The sequence below is a fragment of the Limulus polyphemus genome, unplaced genomic scaffold (assembly GCF_000517525.1).
Source record: "Limulus polyphemus unplaced genomic scaffold, Limulus_polyphemus-2.1.2 Scaffold2151, whole genome shotgun sequence".
Taxonomy (NCBI): Eukaryota; Metazoa; Arthropoda; class Merostomata; order Xiphosura; family Limulidae; genus Limulus; species Limulus polyphemus.
In genome coordinates, this window is record NW_013667761.1 from 107,576 (window position 1) to 114,787 (window position 7,212).

Consider the following 7,212-nt stretch of genomic DNA (forward strand, 5'->3'; position numbering starts at 1 on the left):
AGAACTTGTGTCGCTTAAGTTTCGTCGGAACGAAGTTACGGAAAATCAATTAACAAACGGAGACGTAACAATATTAAAGTCCGTAAACATACCACTGATCCACTGGGTAACTTTAATTTATAAAGCTTAAATCTAGTTTTATGTGTATTAACACCTTGCTTATAGTGTATGTGTATAGTCGGTGTTGTATTTTATATTATGATTTGATTTTGATTATGTTAATTTTCAATTTGGTATTCTTATATTTTTAGTTTTATTCTATTGTGATTTCATATTGTTTTGTCTTTACTAGTAGTCTCTAGGGTGTTTGTGTTACTCTTTGTTGTCGTCTTACAGGTATCATGGCGTTTTGCAGACACACGAGGGAAATTATTACAAAATTTTATGACCTGTAATTAATTTTATAATTCGGACACTAATGTTTAATTTTAAAGTTCAGTACGGAATTCCCATGCGTTAAGGAATGAGAGATTATAATTACTGAAATAATAACGAATTTTACTCTTTAATCAGATGTATTCGAATAAATTTCTCTTAATTTTCATGCAGGTATTCTGCATGTATTATGGAATCTTATTAACCGAATGTTGAAAGGCCGTAAACATGTACTAATCCTTTTGTCCAGGTAATGATGCCAAGAGATACGAAACTCATATCACTTTGGTTTGAATCTCTGATATGAGCTAGGGGTTTTCTTACCCTATAAATGCTGTTTGGAAACAGTCGATGACGTATGTAGTTTCGGGTTATTTTGACTGAATTTTACATAGTGAATCAGTCTTTTCCTTCTTCTATGTCTATGTAGAAACAAAAGACTCCCTCCTCTTTGGTATACCGATTACGATATAAAGATACAGGCCAGTTTGGTAAATAAACAATATATATATATATATATATAATTATAATTAAAGGCCTTCTTTATTCTCATTCACTTGTGTGTTTATTTCCTTTGCGGTCTCTGCATGACATGCTCGCTCTTTCAGCTGTGGAGGCGTTATAATGTTTCAGTCAATCCTACTATTTGTTGGTAAAAAGAGTAGCCCGAGAGTTGGCGGTGGGTGGTGATGACAAGCTGCCTTCCCTCTAGTCTTACACTGCTAAATTAGGGACGGCTAGCACAGATAGCCCCCGTGTTGCTTTTCGCGAAATTCAAAACAAAACAAACTTAATTTGCCTAATAATCTATCGTAATACTTTTTTTTTTCAAATGTTACATTTGCTCGTTAAAATAATAATTACATTTATTGTTTGTTTTTGAATTTCGCGCAAAGCTACACGAGGGCTATCTGCGCTAGCCGTCCCTAATTTAGCAGTGTAAGACTAGAGGGTAGGCAGATAGTCATCACCACCAACTCTTGAGCTATTTTTTTACCATGTGATTGACCGTCACATTATAACGCCCCCACGGCTGAAAGGGCGAGCATGTTTGGTGGGACAGGGATTCGAACCCGCGACCCTCAGATTGCGAGTCGAGCGCCCTAACCACCTGGCCATGCCGGGCCCAATTATATTTATTAAGTTATTTTGAAACGAAATTCCCTTGCATTCTAAGTGCAAAATATACCATGTAGCTTCTCAATAAAAACTTGCATATCAATGAATGACTATTTGTAGGGTTAGATTTATTTCAATACTCTATTATCATTCCATTACTCTAAAATTATTTGTCCAACTTAGGATGAAAATAAAATAAAAAGTTAAAGGCAAATAAAAAAAAGATTTAATAGAAATATATCTGACTCGCAAACTAGGTTTGACAAATAGTCGTGTCAATAACAATTGACAAATGGGAGAACTAAAAGGTGGTGCAATATACAAAATAAATAAACATAGGATCACACATAGCGACATCTACATAGCACCTGACCTTACCAGATCAAAATCAAGAATCATATAAAGCGTAGTAAAGTAAACAAATGTATGGAACTGCCTTTTAGTATGATTTACTTGTCTGTTTACAGAAGAAAATTCATTTTGTTTCTTTTTTAATAAATATCTTTTGCTTTCCCTAACTTGAGTTTTTATTACACAAACACAAAGTTTATTTTGGAAGTGATTTCTGATGGTTTGTTTGAAGTTAAGCAGAAAGCTACACAAGGGGTTATCTATGCTCTGCCCACCACGGGTATCGAAACCCGGTTTCTAGCGTTGTAAGTCCTCAGACGTACCGCTGTGCCACTGGGGGGCGTGATTTCTGAAAATTAAATAGAAAAAATACTACAACACTAACAAACATTATTTCCCTATAGTTCAAAATATAAGTTTAAAGATGTTTTTATGCTTAGTAAGTTTCATTGATGTTCAAGTATGAATAAGCATAATATTATGAAGGTTATAAGATACATGTTAAAAATCAAATACAAATGTAAAATTTAATAAAAGTAAAATTGTTTTTATGCACTATGATAATTCATCGTATAATTAAACTAGATTCACTTTCTGAAACAACATGTATTTTATTATCAAAGATAAGCTTTCATTTATTTATTCTTTTTGACAAAATACACGTATCTTATTTTCGGTAATAAAGCTGTTTTTGTTTTCAGCGCAAAATTACATCACGAGATATTTGCGCTCTGACAACCATGGTGAATCGAGCCTCGGATTTTAGCGTCGTAAGTTCATAAACTTATCGTTACCCTACCAGGGGACATAAACAATAGGACTGTCATTTATGTGTATTTGTTTGATACACATGAATTGATAATTTATTTATTTGAAAGAACTAAGGCCTCAGTAATATAGTGTTATTTAAAAGAGTGATACGTTCCATGGCTCATTAAACAATGACTCAATGAGTAATTATCACTTGATCCTACTCATATAGATAGAAATACATTCCATGATGTATACGACCACGCTTGAGCATGACGTCATTACAATGTTCCATGGTGTCCGTAGGCTACAGCCGCTTCCTACGCACCAGAGAGACTGCCTGAGCCACCCACCATAGTAAAATGAATCGATAGGTAATGACGTCAAGAATTGCTTAGGGCAAATTCCAGGTAAAGATTGTGGCGGGACGAACGACCTCGGTATCTGCTTCCGCTTAATAAGTACGAGTACGTCATTCACTAGTTAAGTGCACGAGCTTAGATTTTGTAGATTTGTTATGTAAAACACAGCATTATTTTATTACTTAGTCTTAACTAACTGTTTCGATAGTAACTAAAATTTCAAAGATTGTTTCTGTATTTCTAAGCTCGTACGCCATTTTGATCGATTCTTAACTCCTGTCACCGCTGTAATCACTACCACTATTGATATTATTTAATTATTTAATACAACTCTTCTTGAGCCTGCATTTGTAACGATGTTCTCGATTAAAGTATCCAATTCGTGTTTAAAGCAAAAAAAACAAAACAAAAAAAAAACAACAAAGAACATTCTTCATTTGCTATTAATGATTCTCTAATATTTAATGATAACTAACCGAACACTGAAATAGGACTAACAACTGAGGTCTATCAAACTAAGACCGGCCCGGCATGGCAATCTGCGGGTCGCTGGTTCGAATCCCCATCACACCAAACATGCTCGCCCTTTCAGCCGTGGGGGCGTTATAATGTGACGGTCAGTCCCACTATTCGTTGGTAAAAGAGTAGCCCAAGAGTTGGCGGTAGGTGGTGATGACTAGCTGCCTTCCCTGTAGTCTTACACTGCTAAATTAGGGACGGCTAGCGCAGATAGCCCTTGTGTAGCTTTGCCCGAAAGTCATAACAAACCAAACCTATATAGTCAAGGCAGTTGTTGCCCCTATAAATTGGTGTTACCTATACAGTATATAAATGGGGGTTTTTCATACCCATATCAGCCATCTCTACTATATATGAACTTACTCTGCTTTCATCCTTTCCTCATCAGTCAACATTACATTCACCTGTAAGTGTTCACAAAACCATTACCTTTCATGGACAATTCAAACAAAAAAACTAAGATACGGAAACAAAGTTGTAAAGTGTGACTTAAAAGCACATCTTTTAATATAAAGGACCTAACACTTTTCGGCAGCCTCTCGTTGTTTTTATTGGGCACTTTCACACAATAGGTGTTTTAGTTTATGCTTTGCAACGTTGTGTTCGTGTCTTAGTTTGGAATAACCAATTTACTGTAAGACATTTAGACACTTCGAATGCTAAGAAACTGCTAATTTATTAGGTTATTTACAAGAATGATAGAAACTTGAACGTAGTTTTTTGGTTCGCTAAAATGATTATTTATCGCTGATCCATTGTTTACAGGTTCTTAGCAACACCAAGGTTTCGCTATTAATTATTATTGTATTTAACTATATCTAGACAAGTCATATCAACGGTTGTAAAAACATCAAACAACCTAAGTTTGGGTTTTAATTAACTGCTCCTGCCCGATTCTAGAAACGTTTTGGTTTCTATACCGAGTCTGCAAGTTCAACATAAAGAAATACTTTAAGATCTGGAAACCTCTCCAAAACACCCAATGAAAGTAAAACAAAAAATAACCCATCAACAAGTTAAAACAAAAGAACTAATCTACAAAATACAGCGTTCTTGTGGAAATACACACTTTCGTGGAAAAGCTTGAAACACATAACAAAGACTAACAGAGTATAAAGCCCAACTAGACTAGCACTTCCCGAATAAACCTGTATTGGCAGAACATAATTACTAAATAGACCATATCATACAAATTGGGACCAACATCAAATTCTGAAGACAGCTAACTTACCATCGGCAAAAATCAGGATGATTAAAGAAGCTCTTTGTATCAAATTACACCCACAACAGAAACCATGGTTTTGACATCAGCAACCTTTGGACAACTTCCTTCACCAAACCACATAGAATATACTATGACGTAATACAACCCTCTTTCAGCTACGCCTACTCACAAGGGGAGGACTTAAAGAACAGCAATAAATAAACTAGAAAAAATTCTCCATTTTCCTTGAGAAACCAAGACCTTACCTCTCGCTATTCTGGCGTAAATTTAACACTATCTGTAGAGATACTAACGATAACAGCTACATCACGTGAAACAATTCTGTTGCTGCTACAGACAGCAAAATACCGTAGTGTTACGACAGCGGAAGTCACGCGACGCTGGAAGCATGCGCGCTGGAGTTTCTAGAAGGATCATGACTTATAACGGAACCTCACGAATATCCCAGTGTTTGCTAGACGCCGTCTTTTTTAATATATAAGCCAGCGATAGAGAGATATGCAGATAGAGATAATTGAGTCAAGCGAACAGTAGGCACCGAAGTAAAGTGTGTGAATCACTGATTTATAGCGTGTGTTATAAAATTTGTTAAGTGTATTACAAAGTTGTATCCAGAAAGAATAAATTAGTTTCAAATAAGAAAGTTCCTCGGAAATTAATAAACGTAAAAATTATTTCCGAAGAACTTCAGCGACACAAGTCCTTTCTTAAATAAAACTAGTTTATTATTTCTCAATACTACTTTGCAATACACGAAATTTTCACAGTCACTTTAACTTAAACACACTCTATAATTCTAGATCCTTCTAGAAACTCATGACGTGTTACCAGCGTCACGTGACTTCCGCTGAAGTAACACTGTCCCTTCCTTAGTACTGTTCGTCTCGAACAATAGCCACTTACATTAAACCAATAAACAATTAACAATAACTTAATTAAATGTACAGAATTTACAAACACAAAATTAAAATTCAACAAAGTATCTTAATTTTACGAGATGTATCTTCTTCCGTACTGGTCTCTGTCTCGTTGGCTTCTGCTTCACGTAAAGTTCATCTGCTCCATCAGGAAATGTCCTATCATCGGTAACAGTCACATCAGTGGTAGTAACTTATGAAGGGCTTCACTGTTTCCCTTCTCAAAACCGAGTGGAGTTTCTTCTTCGACAGTGGCTTTTTCAGGTGACACGTCTTCAGCAGCGTCATTCGTTCCATTGTTCACTTCGTCCCAACTGAAATGTCCTGGACCGTGATAACACCAAAGCCTGTTGGCATGCACCACCTTTGGTTTACCTCGCCGACCACATTTTATTCGGAAAGTCACGTCTGAGAGACGATCCACTACGTCATATGGGCCTTCCCATGGAGAAGACAACTTAGGAGACTTCCCGTTGGTCTTCCTGGGATTATACAACTATAGCTTGTCTTCTGGTACAAAGCTAACTTCAGTAGATCTCTTATCATCAGTTAACTTAATCGAAGCAGCAGACGTTTTCAACTTTGAACGCACTTGATGGTGAATATCACCCATCCTTTCCGATAACACTTTCACAAACTCTGACACATTCTCAGGCAACTCTTCATAAGGTGGGCGTCCTGTTAACAGATCCACTGGCAACCGAAGTTCCCGACCAAACATCAACTTTGCTGGAGTGTATCCAGTGGTTTCATGCTCTGCTGTTCTATAGGCCATCAACAGTGGAGGGAGTAAGACATCCCAGTCATCTTGGCGGCTATTACAGAACTTTGCCAATTCCTGTCCAGTTGTACTTTTCTACCATCCCATCAGACTGTAGGTGAAGTGCATTGTCCTGGTCTTTCCTATGCCAAACAACTTGCTGATTCAAAGTTATGGCCTTGATCTGAATGCAGTTTATGGCATACCAAACCTAAAGACGAAATCACTAATAGCTGAAGCTACAGTTGTAGCTTCCTGATTTGGTATTGCATATACCTCAGGCCACAAATGTACCTGTTTCCAGCACGAGTTTGGGGCAATGTACCAGCAATGTCAATGGCTACTCTTTCAATTGGTGCACCAACTTGATATAACTTCACTGGAGCATGTGCCTTATGCTTGGGTTCCATTTTAGCACAACACGTACTGCATGTCCTGTACCATTCTTCCACACCTTGCCTCATACCTATCCAGTAAAATCTCTGTCGTAGGTGACTCAATGTCTACTTAACTTTGAGATGTCCTCCTGTTAAACTATCATGGGATTGACGCAGCACAACTTCCCGTAACTTTCTCGGTATAACAGTTTGCCAGGTCGTCACTTTCCCATCTCTGGACAAGAATACTATCTTCAAGCTTCAACTGGTCCCATTGTGCCCGATAGTTCTTTGTCACAGGACTTAAGCTAGACACCTTCTCCCAAGCAGGGCGCAAAACACTTGCTTGTAGAAAATCGATTATTGGCTAAAAATATTGTTCTTTCTCCTGTTCTGCTTTAATATCTATACTTGGTTCCACTTCACCATCATCAACTCCTTCAGTCACTTTGACTTC